The following is an 18,074-nucleotide window of genomic DNA, read 5'->3' on the forward strand; positions in this document are numbered from 1 at the left end:
CAGGTCTCTAGGCACATTCTGCAAAATTAATGAAAGTTCGCTCGGTCCTTATAGTCAAGGAAGTGTTTAGTGTAGGACGCTGTTAACTAGATAATTAGTCCACTTCAGTTTTTTGGCCTAATAGAAACATCCGTATGTTCTCTGAAACATGTGTCTCTAAACTCTACAGTTCGCATTCACTTACGTATTCTTATTATAACGACATAAATCCACTCTTCCGCATGATTATAGATTCGTCCATCACGTCATTGTAGAACAGATTATTATAAGGTAAAAAACAAACTGTGCTTCTGTTCAAATTTTATTTCTTTATTTGAAAGCGATTTCCAGGTTTTTAGAATATGGTCAGGAAACAGCTGACTACCGTCCACAAAACACAAGTGTGTAACAAGCCAAACATCGGACACGTAGGACCGCAAAAATATTGGTTGGTCATAATATCAGCTGAGAAATGTCAAATCGAGCGCTCTCCACTTGTGTCATACATCAAATATGTTAAACGAAGGTGTTAAATCAGGCTTTACAAGTTGAATTGTATCAAACACAGAACATAAGGAAAGAAACAAAACTGAAATATGCAAGTTAAGCGAACGTAAAACTAAAAATTATAAGAAAAATTAAGTACGTTATAGTGACAACACTTCTAATGTGGTACGAGTTTGGGGAGATGTTATGTTCCTGACTGAAACCAGGGGGTGATATGGCTGATTTTATTTATTTATTATCTACCGTGCGGCTACAACTTATCAAGTCTTATATATACACATGCGCAGAAAAGAAACTTACTAATGTTTGTGCTTCACAACCGGATATCCAGTCCTTCAACACAGCGCACGGGATTTAAAGTTGCCAGCAGGAAATCTTCATCACCGTCGCAAGCCAGAATCCTGCAGTAGCTGACAATGCGATAAGTAGTCCGTTGTGGTGCTTCGCACGCACAGAATAGGCATCTTTTTCCACTTGTGGAGAGCATCTCTGCCCCGGACATGGCTGACTCCGTTCTGTTCAGGGCAATCCAGGTCTTGTACGATGTGTGACATACGCTTGGAAATCTAGTACCTACAAAAATGTTAAGCAGGGGCACATCTGTTACTTATTCCCAACGACCTTCCCATTCCTCAAGAGGATCACAGAAGGTGCAATGTGAGACTTTTATCTTTTAAGATTCAAAAGTGGCAGGTCACTATGCAAGTGAAGATTAAGATTCTTGGAGAACTTGCGGAATTCACTCGTGAGGGTAGTAGATAAGGAGACATGATAGCTGTCATCAGTGAGAGTAGATCTGAAAGCTTCAGATATTAGGAGCACTGTAGTATTCAGTTGGGTGTAAATAAGCCTTGTGTGATGCCTGGTCAAACAGGTGCAAAATGCTGAGTACCTGAATACACCACACTCAAGGCTGAAGATCGCAGGGTGCTAAACTGTAACCAGCTGAAGCTTAAGAATGCTGCTGTAATCTTTATCTTCATCACTTTTATTTGGGTTTTTACTAAATACTACGATTTGCGGCAACAGTAGAGTGCCGATTCAGACAGAAATGGCACACAGTCACAGATTATTGCCTTCAAAAATTTACTTTCTCACAAGACTTCTCTCGAAGAGTTTGCCGCAGTGTACGACCGATGGCGCTGATGTACTCGTAAATGGACACAGTGCCGTTCCTTCAGTGGCCACAGAAAATGACACGACATCCAGACAACAAAGACACTGGTGTAACTACTCTGAGCTAACGATACGTCGTATACAGATGACAGTAGCATCGCGTACACAGGGTATAAAAGAGCAGTGGGTTGATGGAGCTGTCGTTGTACTCAGATCATTCATGTCGACCGATTTCCGACGTTGTTATGGCCGCACGGCGGGAATTAAGAGACTTGAACGCTGGACAGTAGCTGGAGCTAGAGAAGTTGGACATTCCATTTCGGAAATCTTTAGGGAATTTAATATTCTTTGAACAACAATGTCAAGAGTGTGCCGAGAATACCACATTTCAGGCACTACCTATCACCGCAGAGAACGCAGTGGAAGATGGTCTTCACTTAACGACCAAGAACAGCTGGGTTTGCGTACAGTTGTCAGTGCTAGTATACAAGCAACAATGCGTAAAATAAACACAGTAATCAATGTGCGACGTACGAAAAACATGTCCGCTAGGACAGTGCTCCAAAATTTTGCTTTAATGGGCTGTGGCAGCAGACGACCGAATTCAGTGCTTCCGCTAACAGCACGACATCGCCTGCAAGGCATCTCTTGGGCTCGCGACCATATCGGTTGGATCCTACGCTATTTTAAAACCGTGGCCTGGTCAGATGACTCCCAATTTTAGTCGGTAAGAGCTGATAGTGCGGTTTTAGTGTGGCGCAGACACCCCGAAGCCATCGACCGTTAGTAGGACACTGTGCAAACTGATGTTGGCTCCATAAAGGTATGGGCTGAGTTAACACGGAATGGACTGGGTTCCCCTGATGTTGGTCTGACTGCAAACCAATTGCGGCCATCCATGGACTTCGTGTTCAACAACGATGGAAATTTTGTGGGTGACCATACGTTATGTCACTGGGCGACAATTGTTAGCGATTGGCTTGAAGAACATTCTGGGCAGTTCGAACTAGCGGTCTGACCTTTGATATCGGTAAACGTGAATCCCATTGGCCGTTTATGGGAGATAAACTATAGTTCATGCGCAAAATCCTGCACCGAATTTCGAAATTATGGACGGTTGTAGATGCACCATTTCTACAGGGGACTTCCGACTTGGGGAGTCCATACCACGTCGAGCTGCTGCATTACGTCGGGCAAAAGAGTTATTGGGATGTTCACCACGATTTTTTGTCACTTGAGTGTGCTCTTAACGACACCTGACGAAACGGTTCACAAGCGAACGGCCAGTGCCGAACGATAACTATATTGAAACCATGTTGCCATCATCATGTGCGCTGACGAACAGATTGCCTAAGAGCTGCTGCAGAGCATACAGGAGATGTCCTGCAACGACCTCGCTTCGAGGCAGGTAGGGCCGCCACCAACACACTTCACTGTGCTTGGAAGTCGGTCGGAGCGACTTGGAGGCGGTAGGAGTCGGGCAGGAGGTGCAGGACACACTGCCGCCTCTGGGCGCGAATCGCATACAGAACGCCAGGTCAGAGGGAGGGCTGAGGAGATGTAAGCCCGGCGCCAGCTTTAAATGATCAGTTCCTCAACGCACTTGATGACGACAAAGTGGTCGACTGCCGAAATATTGTGGCCTTTTGACACTGGCATCCGGCTGATAACACGTGAATAACGCCTGCTGGTGTTGAAGAAGCGCTTCAATTGTGGTCATGTACACTGCTGCGAAAAAAAAATGAGTACACCCATTTATAGGTTTCCAATTCACTCAAGATTTATTACTGCACAGTGCGTATGGAGCACATTCGTTTGTTCCATTTATCGCTCAACAGCACATGTGATTCTGACGTAAGAGGTATCGACCCATTCTAAAACACACATGTTAGTACTTGGTGTAGCCTCCACGGGCGGCAGTGCAGCCGCTGACTCCGGCGTACAGAGGGTAAATACCGTCTTAAGATACGTTGTGTCATGCCTTGTCGATCTTTTAATGTTGTTCTGTAAGTTTAGTCGCTTGACGATTCGCAAAACTCCCTTTCAGTCCCATTCTATCCCACACGCGCTAGACTGGAGACAGGTCCAGAGACTGTGCTGGCCAGAGAAATTTTCGCACGTCCTACTGGGCACCTTGAGTTTCACGGGAAGAGTGTACGAGGGCATTATCATGTTGGAATATTACAGCACCTTTCTGATGCAGAAGAACGGATGTAACAACATTCTGCACTTACATAGCGCTGGGTATCATCCTCTCCAGAAACAGCAAAATATAAGCCCTGTGAAAGAGCCACTGTATTTTGGACGAATGCACATTACGAGACAGAGCTCACCACATGTACGTCGTCCGCACAAAAGACCATCACTTTCGTATAGCGAGATCTGCTTTCGTCACGAGGATCACGGCCGCCATTCCATTTTCCAAGTGATCCTCTGACGGCACCAATCGAACCGCGCGTGTTTATGCCGTGGAGTGAGTGGAAGACTGGCTAGAGGTGTGCGTGCCCTCAGTCCCACTACTAACAACTGGATTGCAACAGTTCTTACTGACACGTCTGGGCTCACAAGCACTCTTCTTACAATTTTCCACTGCCGTCCTGGCGGGTGTCTGTGCTTCGTGGACGTCCCGAACCTCTTCTACGGGTGTGAGAATATTCATGTGACCACTGATACCAGTATCGTTGAGCAAATGACGGAGCACGTCAAACTCGCGAGGAAATTCTCCAACAGGACCATCCCGCAACTCGAAGTGCCACAATCTGACCCTTTTCAGATCACTAAGTTGGCTGTATGAATCACGAAGGCGTATCAGTGGCATGGCTGGCTGCTTGCTTCACAAGTCTGCACCACACTAGGCCTTCTAGCCACAAGGCCTTCTAGCTGTGAGCATTCGCTATTAAAGGGTAGAAGCAGATGGTGCACTGGCATTTATGCGACCGTTAGAGTACGACATTGACACTATGATCAGTACATCTATCCCCCCTAGTGGTATATGCGGCAATTGGACCAAAATCGACGGCGCCTTTGTAGGTTTACTAATTCTTTCTTTTATTGGCAGTGTTTCTGTAAATTCGCTCACATTCAGATGATGAAACTACGTCCACCTATCTGTTAAACTTGTAATTGTGGTTGATTATCCACGACGGATTCAGAAATCTGGCCTTGTGTCAGAGTATGTTTGATTTTGTAAATATTGCGTATTCAGGAATCATTGCTTTGTGCTTCTCCGAATATATACACCGTGCTCATAACGCTGCTACCTAACGTCGTAACACAATCCTGACTTCTTATTAGTGGCCACGAACGAAGTGTTGATTGTCTGATGCAACAGCTGAAAAAGGTTATTTCTTCCACGTTCTTTTGGAACGTGTAACATCTAATCTATAACGCACCTCCATCTGAACTCGCGAAATTATGTCTTTATCAACGAAGATGTATCTGTTGTCTGTTGTTGATTCCATTCCTTAAATTAGTACAGGAGTTTGGTATACACACTCATTTCCAGGGAAATATATGTAAAGTTTAACATCTGAGATTTCTAATACGAGGAAGAAGGCTCAGGACATCCAGTCACTCATGCTGTATTGCATGTATCACGAGACGAAGAATGTTTTGCGACAATCAGTGAATTTCAGTAAAAAGGTACAGCTACGACTGCATGTTGCACCGTAAACATGCTCTCATTTTAAAATGAAAGATCGTGTAAAACATTTGCTCACGGCATTATCATGAGCTATCATTTGATTTACGTGGGCCGTAGATGTTAACAAATCTGCACGTACGCAAAGTTATCCGAAAATAATACATATTTCTGGGAATATTCGTTTTCATCTGCCAAACTCAACTGGAATTCAGATTTAAATATTACTGAGCAGAAACAGTCTGAAATGAGACCATCATCTGCAAAGGCGTGAGGCACAGTCAGTTATTAACATGAACTCGCTCTCTTACCTTAAATGTGGATATGCATTACTTGTGTTGGAATTTATGTTAAATATATTCTTTCATACCCGAACGAGTAGGCAAGCGTCGCTATTTTGAGAGTGATTTTGCAGCTCAGTGTGTGGAAAGAAAGTATTACATGTTGCGGTTGGCTGTTGGATTTTCCCTATGTTTGACCCCAGCTACTGCAACGATTTTAAAACTAGAAGAACCTTCTTTGGGGCGAGAAATACATTCAAAGACTTGGCATTGGTCACAGAGAAGAGGTTTGTGAAGGGTGAGTAAACCACACAATGGAAGACGCCTTGTGTGTAAACTACAAATCTTCATCTATAATCATGGTTCACGTGATCTCGTCAAATAAAAAATTTGTCACCTTTTCGAAAGAGGACACAGGTGGCTCTGGAGCCGCATATGGTGTGGGTTTAGTATCGGTCGGTCACGGACTCTTACGTGCTGACCTTAGTCGCTGAAGTGAATTTCTGTATGTGCCAGTCGGCTGCGTGAAAAGGAGCTACGTAGCATAGATGCGTTATGTATTTAAAACAGTGTCCATGACCACACAGTGAGTGAAGTGGCCCAGTTGGTGGGGTATCGACTCGAACTGTCCCGCACGTCCTGAGGCAGTCCTGTAAGACGGCTTGAGAACAGCGATCGCGGAAACAGCCGAGCCAACAGTGACTGGAGACGAATGGCACTCCTTGACGATGACGTTTGGCCTCAAACACGTCTGCAACATCTGATGTCCGTGAATGCTGGTCCATCTCAACCAGTTTCCGAGTGAACATTTCGGAGTGAAGTATACCTATGCAGGAAAGAAGCGTCGGAAAAAGGCAATTTCTACAAGCGGCACAAAAATTATTTGCACAAGGAGCCAAACAACCCATAGACTGGATAGCGATTCTCCATATTTCATACTGATCTAAGGAGTCGAGTGCTTCACTAGCCCAATGGGCCGTTTTCTGGAGTGCGTGGAGAGTGAATTTCATGCCTGAGATGATTTTTGGGGCTGTTTTTTGGACAATGACTCGAGCCCAACCATCCAGATTACCGAGAACATGAAAACGGGAGTTGGTTTCTACGCTATTGAAGTGCTGTCCTTTCTTCTGCATCTTCATGTTCAATTGGAAAGCGTTAGGCATTCTGGCTCTCGTTTAATTTCTGTGGTTTTGCTTTTCCCTACTTGCATTTGTAAGTACTTTTCATGCTCATTCGCTGACCGAAAAAATAATGGCAACATCAAGAAGGAGTTATGCAACATTAACGGAAGTTGGCAAGCGGGTTTTTACATCTGAGAGAGGATGTCTAATCAGATTTCGAACCAGTCGCATAATAGTGACGCTAGTAGCACCACGATGATCCAAGAATGCGACGAAAATGCCATCATCAGCAGCGTACTGAGTTTGAGTGAGGTCGTGTCACGTGACTACGAGAAGCTAGATGTTCCTTCCGTGACATTCCAGAAAGACTTGGCAGGAACGTAGACACTGTACATAACTGCTGACAGAGGTGGTCACGCGAAAGTACAGTTGAGAGAAGACCAGGCTCCGGAAGGTGACGTGGCAATGCCGTGAGGGATGACCATCGTGTTCGGCATATGGCTCTGGCGCTTCGTAATGCGCTTGCAGCTGCAGTTAGAGCAACGTTTGACAACACAATGATACAACGAACTATTACAAATAATTCACATTATGGATAGCTAGACGCCCTGTAGCGTGCAAGAAACTGACTCGCAACCATTTCCCTATGCGATTTAAGTGGTGTCAAGTGAGAGCTCATTGGAGGACGGAGCGAAGGACTGTTGTGTTTTGTGACAAAAGTTGGTTTTGCGTCGTTGCCAATAATAGACTTGTGTTAGTTAGAAGGACGCCAGGTGAGCACCTGCAACTAACCTGAACCTGTATCCAGCCAAGATTCATTAGACCTACACGTGGAGTTACAGTCGGTGTTGCGATTTCTTTATGAAAGGAGGAGCACTCTTAAGGTTGTTCCACGCACCTTGACTATAAATTTGTACTTTAGTCATCATTTCACCTATCGTGCTCCCACTCACGAACAGCATTCCAGGGAGTGTTTTTGAACAGGATAACTCTCGCTGACACACTGCTGTTGTACCCCGCTGTTGGTCTGCTCGATCACTGGATGTCTCAAATCGAGACCATACGACGATAACTCCAACGTCATCCACAACTAGCATTAGAAGTCCCAGTATTGACTGAACAAGTGTAACATGCATGGAACTTCATGGTACGAACTGACATCCAGCTCCTGTACGACACAATGCATGCACGTTTGCATGCTTGTATACATTGTGCCGGTTGCACTGGTTATTACTGTAACAGAATTTCACATTTACAGTGGCTTTTCTAGCCCTTACATTTAATCACTTAAATGTATTCGCAAAATTTCATTACTCTACATTAATTACTTCTTGCTGTTCCGATTCTTCTTCCGTCCGTGTATTTTTCATGCTCATATTTCCAGCGCTAGCGAGGATGACCATACTGGGAACCTTAATTTGTGTGTCTTTATTCTCACCTTTATGACAACTGACTGTCAGTACAAGGCGTACCTTTCAGTAGCTGTCTCAAACACTGGCGCTTGTTCACTTTGACTGAATGTATGTGTTATAACAAACGCAAGCAGATAGGCAAATTTAGGTGGAAACTCTTCATTTAGGTTTGTGTAGCATCCTGGGAAGGCACTTGAACGTTTTTTGTTTTTTTTTTTTGAAGTCTCTGTCTCACTCGAGGAGGCTTCATGTCCCCAGGCTTGGAGCCACGTGGATGGCCATTTTGTATCCAGGCACTAGGATGCCGTCTTCAGAATATCAGACGTGGAACGGAGAGGAAAACTTTAAGCGGAGAGAAGCGGGTGTTACCTCTCCTATGTGGAGAAAGTTTGGGGATAGGTCAACATGGCTGTCGCCCTCTGTATGGAGATGTGATGAAGCTTGAGTTTAAGTCATTGGGACGTGCAGGAGAACAGTCGCAAGTAAGTAGTAATTTCTTAGTGGTAATTTAATCGTTTGGGTATTACGTTTGTCGGTAACGATGCAGCTGCATCGCTAAGAACAGTACGGATTTCTGGCGAGTCACGAATTCAGAATCATTTTTACGTAAATTCGCACTGAACGGAATTTGGTATCTGATCATCTACGAAGCACTCCGTACAACGTGTGCCCCGTTGAGTACCATAGTTCATTTCTCTGTGAGTCACGAGATAGCTTGAGTCAGTCACAGAATTTGGTTAATTTTGCATTCGAATGTTTTTGTGTGAGTAATTTCGCGTCCATGTTGTGGTCTATTACCCCAAACGTGCTATTGCTGACAACTGATCGATACGTTAGAATTGTTTACTCGTATACAACGACAAGATTAGTATTTGTGTGTTCCATGGAAATGTAGTCTCAGGAGTGCGCTTCTAGTGTTAAATAAGTGTTAATAATACAGCTACTTAGTTCATTACACTCCTTCTCGAGTGAATACCAGCACATTTTCTCACGACCCGAAATTTTTAGCGACCTCTAACCTGTGAGAAAAAAAATTCTTAATGTTTTTATTCCACCGCTGTCCGGAGGGTTCAAAATGGCTCTTAGCACTATGGGGCTTAACATCTGAAGTCATCAGTCCCCTAGAACTTAGAACTACTTAAACCTAACTAACCTAAGGACATCACACACATCCATGTCCGAGGCAGGATTAGAACCTGCCACCGTAGCGGTCGCGCGGTTCCGGACTGAAGTGCCTAGAACCACTAGGCCACAATGGCCGGATGTCCGGAGCGTCTCCAGACACATCTTCGCCGGTCATGGGGATTGAGACCCATCGCTGTAGAAAGTTCCACTACAAACAGTGGGGTGCCATGCCAGACACAGGTCTGGAGATGCCCCGGACAGTGGTGTGATACCAACCAGAATATCACCCGCCGTACGGCCCGACAGCCAGGAGTGATGGTTTGGTGTGCCATTCTTTTCATAGCAGGACAACTTTGGTTGTGATCCGCGGCACCCTCACTGCGCAGCAGTACATCGACCAAATTCTACGCCCCGTTTTGCTACCCTTCATGGGAAACCATGCTGGGCTTACATTCCAGCAAGTTAATGCCCGCCCCCACACTGTCAGAATTTCTAATGCATGTCTCAGTGCCTGCCAAACCCTATCTTGGCCAGCACGGTCTCAGGAACTTCCCCAGTCGAGAACGTTTGGAGCATTATTGACAGGGCCTCCAGCCATTAGCGGCTTTTCATAATCTGATGTGCCAATTGGACACAATTGAAACGATATCCCTCAAGACCACTTCCAGCAGGTCTGTTCAAAGAAATTTCGGGCTTGCAACCAGTCGCATTTTAATACAACCCACGATATCTCAATTGAGCACCCGCTAATCATCTTCGCCAAAGGTTAAAAGTACTGCGTAAGTTCTAGGGTTTCTACAGTTTCCAGTTCTTAAACCATGAAAAGTTTCGGCTCTTATACGCCCACCAAAAAGAGTGTTACTGAAAATAAGCAGTAGACAGAAGCTAATAATAATTTTTACACGCAGTAATCCATTCGACAAAATAAAAACGTTCCATATAAAATTTTAGAAAACAACGGTCGGGCTAGGTGAGATAAAACCTGTGTCAGTACCAAACCGACACAGACAGTAGAATATGCCATGAACACCAGGACACTTACACACTGTGCTGTGGCCCCAAGCGCCCCGAGGGGCGAGTATAGGACGCGGTGTACAGATTGGAAAAATGCGCAGGTCGCACCAGTGTTTCAGAAGGGTAGTAGGAGTAATCCATCGAACTACAGACCTATATCATTGACGTCGGACTGCAGTAGGGTTTTGGAGCATATACAGTATTCAAACATTATGAATCACCTCGAAGGGAACGATCTATTGATACGTAATCAGCTTGGTTTCAGAAAACATCGTTCTTGTGCAACGCAGCTAGCTCTTTATTCGCACGAATTAATGGCCGCTATCGACAGGAGATCTCAAGTTGATTCCGCATTCCTAGATTTCCGGAAAGCTTTTGACACCGTCCCTCACAAGCGACTTCTAATCAAGCTGCGGGCCTATGGGGTATCGTCTCAGTTGTGTGACTGGATTCGTGATTTACTGTCAAGAAGGTCGCAGTTCGTAGTAATAGACGGCAAATCATTGAGTAAAACTGAAGTGATATCAGGTGTTCCCCAGGGAAGCGTCCTGGGACCTCTGCTGTTCCAGATCTATATAAATGACCTGGGTGACAATCTGAGCAGTTCTCTTAGGTTGTTCGCAAATGATGCTGTAATTTACCGTCTAGTAAGGTCTTCCGAAGACCAGTATCAGTTGCAAAGCGATTTAGAAATGATTGCTGTATGGTGTTGCAGGTGGCAGTTGACGGTAAATAACGAAAAGTGTGAGGTGATCCACATGAGTTCCAAAAGAAATCCGTTGGAATTCGATTACTCGATAAATAGTACAATTCTCAAGGCTGTCAAGTCAACTAAGTACCTGGGTGTAAAAATTACGAACTTCAGTTGGAAAGACCACATAGACAATATTGTGGGGAAGGCGAGCCAAAGGTTGCGTTTCATTGGCAGGACACTTAGAATATGTAAGAAGTCCATTAAAGAGACAGCTTACACTACACTCGTTCGTCCTATGTTAGAATATTGCTGCGCGGTGTGGGATCCTTATCAGGTGGGATTGACGGAGGACATCGATAGGGTGCAAAAAAGGGCAGCTAGTTTTGTATTATCACGTAATAGGGAAGAGAGTGTGGCAGATATGATACGCGAGTTGGGATGGAAATCATTAGAGCAAAGACGTTTTTCGTCGCGGCGAGATCTTTTGACTGAATTTCAGTCACCAACTTTCTCTTCGGAATGCGAAAATATTTGGTTAAGCCCAACCTACATAGGTAGGAAAGATGATCAAAGTAAAATAAGAGAAATCAGAGCTGGAACAGAAAGGTTTAGGTGTTCGTTTTTCCCGCGCGCTGTTCGGGGGTGGAATGGTAGAGAGGTAGTATGATTGTGGTTCGATGAACCCCCTGCCAAGCACTTAAATGTGAATTGCAGAGTAATCATGTAGATGTAGATGTAGATGTGTACCACCAGCGAGATCACAGCAGGGAGCAGCGTGCACGAAGGAGGAAGCAAACCGATAACTGGATTGTGAAAAGTACTGCCATATGCTGACAGGAAACCAACGCGGGGTATACTAGCCCGGCAGCTCACAGTTTAAGTTATTGATTAACAGAAAAATAATATTACAAGAAAGTTGCCACGAAAATCTTTAAAAGTACTTTATGAGTGGTGAAGCAAAATATTGAACAGAGTCAGTACAAAACTGTATTAAAACTGTTTAGTCAGTGAATTAAAGTTTATGTATAAAACGTAAGACATGATAATAAATTTTCTCGTCTTCTCGTGAGTGGCATGCAGGTCTTTAACTTAGTGGGGACGTACTGGAAAATAAAAAGAACCTTACAACTGAAGCGGTATTTTTTGAACTCTGATATAATGCTTAGTTGCGGATATTCCTTCAGCAGCCTTGTTTGTAGTTATCATCATGTTAGCCATTGAAGACTGGCAAAAACTTTTCTCAAATCAAGTTGACACACGGACCGCACATCCCAGCGGCAGCGCGCCCCAGCTGATGGAACTGCGGAACTCAGTTGTCCGCCTCATTACGGCTCGCCACTCTCGTCGAGGCTCTCTGTTGTCTTCGATTAGAACAAATCGTGGAGGCCTTTGGGGTGGGGAGGGTGAGGGCGTCGGTGGTCCATGCTTTGTCCGTCTGGTAGCCGCTATCACGGTTCATCAGCTTTTCCTCCAGGCGTACTTCCAAGGGTTCTTCAGTAGTTGAGATCCAAACAGATGTTGCTGTAATCAGAATCATAGTTTTATCATACTGCATTGAATGTCCCGCGGCAGTGCAGTGTTCGGCAATAGCGGATGGCTTGGTTCCAATACGCAAGCACAACGTTGGTATTTCGTAAACTGCATATGGTGTGTCCTATCTAAACGATACCATGCTCACAACGAATTCTGTAAAGTCCGGCCCTCCTCAACAACAAGTCCTCGTGCACTGATCTCAAAAGTCTGTAATCTTAGTTCGTGGTCGGAAAATCACTTTCACCTGAAATTTGCGGAGGATTCTTGCTATTTTCCCACTAAAGGAAGAAAGACTTTGGATTTTTCCCCACGTGTTTTGCTCTTTATCCAATTCCCGAGTATTGGTCTTAAATGGCCGTGCCATGTTAACCTGATCAGTGGAACACCAATTTTTTCTGAAAAGTGCCTGTACGTAAGCGATCTCTTTAGGCAAACTATCTAGATTTGAGACAGTGTGGGCTATGAGTACGAATATTCTAATATTCTGCGATGGATGATAACTTAAAGCTGTCAAATATAAATTAGTGTGAGTGGACATATGACAAAGTGAATGCCCCAAAGAACATCAATCTTCGTCTAACGAAAACATGAAAGGCAGACACCATCTTTCTCTATTTTCGTAGTGAACCGAATGTTGTTATGAATGGAGTTAAGGTTGTGAAGAAACTGCATCTCCATGAGATCACACTATGAAGGTATCTTATACATATCTCCAAAATACAGCCTGTATAAGGGTAACTGATTCAAGAGCCGTCTCCTCGAAAATTTCCATAACAATGTGGGCCCCAAAGGGGGCAAAGGCCATCCCATGGCGACGCCGTTGAACATAAAATAGGTTGAGAATATGCCGTGCGGAGACAAAGCAGTGATTTCCACACGAACGTTTCTGCGAATTAGTCCCAAAGAATCTGTGAGCGGGACGTTTGTAGAAAGTGGTACCACATTAGAACTACGAAACGGTCAGTACGCCTTAGATGCAGAGCACTCAGGATACTGATGAAGACAGCAGCGTTACACATTTGATATAAGCATTTTCCCACCAACGGTCTCAACAAAAAAGGGAGGTTTTACTAAATTATATGTAGGTGCTCCATTGTTGCTGACTGCTGAACGTAATGGAATACTTTCTTTACTAAATTAGGGAAGGCCATACAATCTTTATGGTACACAACCATATGGTCTTGACGACTTAATGATCACTTGATGTAAGGAGGAGGAATTAAGTAGTGCGGTTCTAGGCTCTACAGTCTGGAACCGCGCGACCACTAGGTCGCAGGTTCGAATCCTGCCTCGGACATGGATGTGTGTTATGTCCTTAGGTTAGTTAGGTTTAAGTAGTTCTAAGTTCTAGGGAACTTACGACCTCAGCAGTTGTGTCCCATAGGGCTCAGAGCCATTTGAACCATTTGAATTAAGTAGTGCAGAAGTCTTCCGTTGAACACATTCCGTAGGATGGTAATCAATCCTCCTACAGATAGAATCATTCAGCAGACCATACATTTTATCACCATACCTTTTTCATCCTTCAGCACCACTACATCAGAGTCATCTTGCAGATTTTGTAGCGAAGCTCTTACAGCGCAGGTTAAGTTACTACGCTGAGGAGGAACTTTCCGAAGGAAGGCGTCGCACGGCTTCTTCCACGCCACTCAGAAAACATATTAAAGGCAGTGTTATAGGTGTAAGTCCAAAACTGAGTCCTTAACTTCATACATATAGAGTCGCATCAAGTGGACCTATGCGCCATTTACTTGCTTAATTTGTGAAGCTCTTGGTTTTGAAGACATCCAATTTTTCTAAAATTGTAATAATTTGGTTGCCCGTACATGTACCGATTTGCTTCCTATTCCGATAATTCCTTCGTAGTATTTATTTTCTTTACTTTTTTTTCACTGTGGGAATATAAATTGCGTTAAAAACAAAAGTAATTTGGAAGGAAACACTGGTTCCTGATAACCGACGAGACTATTAACCATACACCTGCTGTTTACGACTGCCAGCAGGAGGAAGAACAACTGTACTACATGACCTGGAGCCTAAAGTGGCACTTTCGACAGCAATACATCCGGTGGTTGGAGACATTAAGCTCTGTTCGATGTGGATGGCCATACTGCGACTCTTGTTTTACAGTCTCTTTTCTTTCAACTTCACCAACAGCACAACCCGACGGTATGTTGTACAGTGAAACCTGGAGCTGCACCGACAAAATATCGAACATCTTTGAGGGATATTTTCTCTTTTGTTGTAATGGCTAGTGGTCACTGGAAGCTCATTATCGAGTAACGCCCTGTAGGGCACGTGACTGACGGACACGAGATCGAACTTACAGATTTCCCATCAATGGTAAGATTTTATGTGCTCATTACCTTGCTACAGTGGAGTGGACTTTCCCAATTAAGAAACCGTTTGTAACCTAGACGTTTGAAGGAAAATATTGCTTTATCAAAGATGACTAAGGTAATATTTATTACTGCAGTCGCTTTAATTAAAAGTACTCTTCTCTTGACTTAGCTTTGTTTATTCTCAGGTGGGGAACTAGGGGCAGACTTGATACTATTAACTCGTTGATGTTGTTATTCCACTTGATGGCTGTACGTGTAGTGCGATAGGGCAGAGGCGAGACAGATAGGTGCGACTCAGTTGTGTTTGAGCGGTATAAAGAGGATGATAGGCCTCCGCTTTTCACACATTACATGCCTCATACAACTTTTACAGAAATGGTGGACTGTCACCGGCTCCATAGTCCACCCTGAACATTTGTGTTCTGGTGCTTAAATCTGTGGTAACTAGTTCGAACCATGTTTCCGGAAGAAGTTTTCATCTCCAGTATTAGAATTTAATAGGAGAGAAGTGACTGTGGTGTTCTTTTGTTACCAGACTTTGCACAAACATCCTGGATTTAAAGTCCAAAACGGTTCCGAATGTCTCACGCAGTGAGAGCTTTTGACACTTTGAACAGCGATCTGTAATAAGTGGCATTGTTATCCTTAACTAATCAAATAAGCCACTAACGCTACACTAACTGGGTGATCCTTATGTAAACAAGTTGTTCACTTGAGTGAATGTTTAATTTATTCGGATAATACTTAATTGGCAGTTGCTTTCATGATAATGATCAATAACTGTCGTAATAATTACCATAATTTATGGTCAATATGGCAGCCTTGTTTCATGTTTGCTGGGGTGTTCTGTGCTTTTAGCTGAAAGTGATAACTGTCATTTTTATGATAGTGATGATGCCCCTACCGCCACTACTGAGCAGCTATTGGTCATTCCTCCACCAACTGCACTGCCCTCATTGCTCCTCAGTCCCCAAGATTGGCATTCTTAATGTGGATCTCACGGCAGCAGAAGCATCAGTACATTCAGGTGAGCTTGAATATCTCCAGCACAGCATAGTACTCGTAAAGAGAAGATACCGCAGTAAGTCTTCTTTGGCGTAAGTTTGAAACAAGTTCACTTCTTTTGGAAGAGATATGCCCGCTTTACCCGTGCTAGTCTGGTTCTTATATCACCACTGATCCTTCTTTCTTTACACTGAGGTGACAAAAGTCATAGGACAGCGATATGCACATATAAAAATGGCGGTAGTATCACGTACACAAGGTGCAAAAGGTCACGGCATTGGCGGAGCTGTCGTTTGTACTCAGCTGTTTCATGAAAAATCGTTTTCGACGTGATTATGGCTGCAAGACGGTAATTAACAGACCTTGAACACGGAATGATAGTTGGAGCTCGAGGAATGAGACATTCCAGAGGTAGGGATTCAATATTCCGATATCCACAGTGTCAAGAACGTGCCAAGAATACCAGTTGTCGCCACAGACAACACAGAGTCTGACGGCCTTCACTTAACTACCGAGAGATGCCGCTTTTCTGTAGAGTTGTCAGTGCTAAGGAGCAAGCAACACTGCGTGAAATAATCATAGAAATCAATGTGGAACGTACGACGAACAACGTGTCCGTGAATACAGTGGGCTATGGCAGCCGGCGACCGACGCGAGCGCCTTTGCTAATTGGACATCATCGACTTCAGCGCCTCTCCTCGGCTCGTGAGTGTATTGGTTGGACCCTGGAACCTACACGACTGGAAAATTGTGACCTTATCAGCTATGTCCCGATTTCCGTTGAGATGATGGTAGGTTTTGAGTGTAGTGCAGCCAAGAACCCAAGTTGTCAACAAGGCATTGTACTAGCTGGTGGTGTCTCATAATGGTATGGGCCGTCTACATGGTACGTACTGGGTCCTCTGGTCCTACTGAACCGCTCACTTACTGGGAATTGCTGTATTTGGCTGCTCGGAGAACATGTGCAGCCATTCATGGACTTCACGATACCATAACAACTCGCCATGTCACCGGGTCAGCAGGACGCTTTGGCCGAGCGGCTCTACGTGCTTCAGTCTAGGTGCTACGGTCGCAGGTTCGAATCTTTCCTCGGTCATGGGTGTGTGTGACGTCCTTAGGTTAGTTAGGTTTAAGTATATCTAAGTTCTACGGGACTGATGACCCCAGCTGTTAAGTTCCATAGTGCTCAGAGCCATTTGAACCATGTTACCGGGTCACAGCTGTTTGCCACTGGTATGAAGAACATTCTCCACAGTTCGTACGAATTATTTGGCCATCCGGATCACCCGAGAAGGAACCAATGGAATATTTGCGGAACATAATCGAGATGTTAGTTCGTGCAAAAATTGCTGCAGTGGCAACACATCCCCAATTATGGGCGGCTATAGAGACAGCACAGCAATGAGATCGACCATGGCTCGACATTTCTGCAGAGGACTTCCAACGACCTGTTGAGTCGATGCAACATCGAGTTGTTGCATACTCCGGGAGAAAGGGGGTCCGTCACATTATTAGGAGGTATCCCATGACCTTTGTCACCTCATGTGATTTTGCAAGGTAGCAGAATTCCTTCACTTCGTCTTGTACGTTGTTGTCAATGTAGTTATTAAGTCTATCACTAATTTACGATGCATACGACCAGTTATGTTCGTCACTCTTCATGGCTACCGTCAAACCATATTTTTCTGGTTTTAATAGCACTATATTTTCAGTTACAAGTTTCAAGATATCTCACATGTAAACTAAGACATGAAAGAAACAACACTTTTACATGTCTTAGACGTTGTTTTCATTCGACACAGGTGAGATAAAATAATTGGAAGAGATGTATCGTGAAATCGGCTGCCCCTAACTGAAACAACTACCCGAGTATTCATGCGAGATTTAGGGCAGATAATACTGGAGACCTAAATTACGTTGGACGGATGGAGATCTGAATGCGATCGTCCAGAGCACCGTGAATGCTGTACTTCCCGTTCAGTACAAAAGCACGTACATCATACGGAACCGAAACGGCATTCGCATGTCATTTGGTCACCTACAATAAGGCACCTACACTAAGACTTCGTAACTGATCAAATACACAAAGTGTCATCTTCATCACCACCATTATCATCATAACCCTCATATTCCTTTCAAGGGTTAGGCTGTTACCTGTTTCTAACTAACAAAATCATTCCCAACTTTTTCAAGGTATTCCAATATCTCTTTTCCCAATTGGCTCGTAGTTCAGGGATATTCTGGGGAATTCTGTGACCTAGCACTCTCATGAGGTGTCTCCGATCTTCACGCTATTTTTGAATTT

Source organism: Schistocerca nitens, chromosome 1 (genome assembly GCF_023898315.1).
Source record: "Schistocerca nitens isolate TAMUIC-IGC-003100 chromosome 1, iqSchNite1.1, whole genome shotgun sequence".
In the NCBI taxonomy this organism is placed as follows: Eukaryota; Metazoa; Arthropoda; class Insecta; order Orthoptera; family Acrididae; genus Schistocerca; species Schistocerca nitens.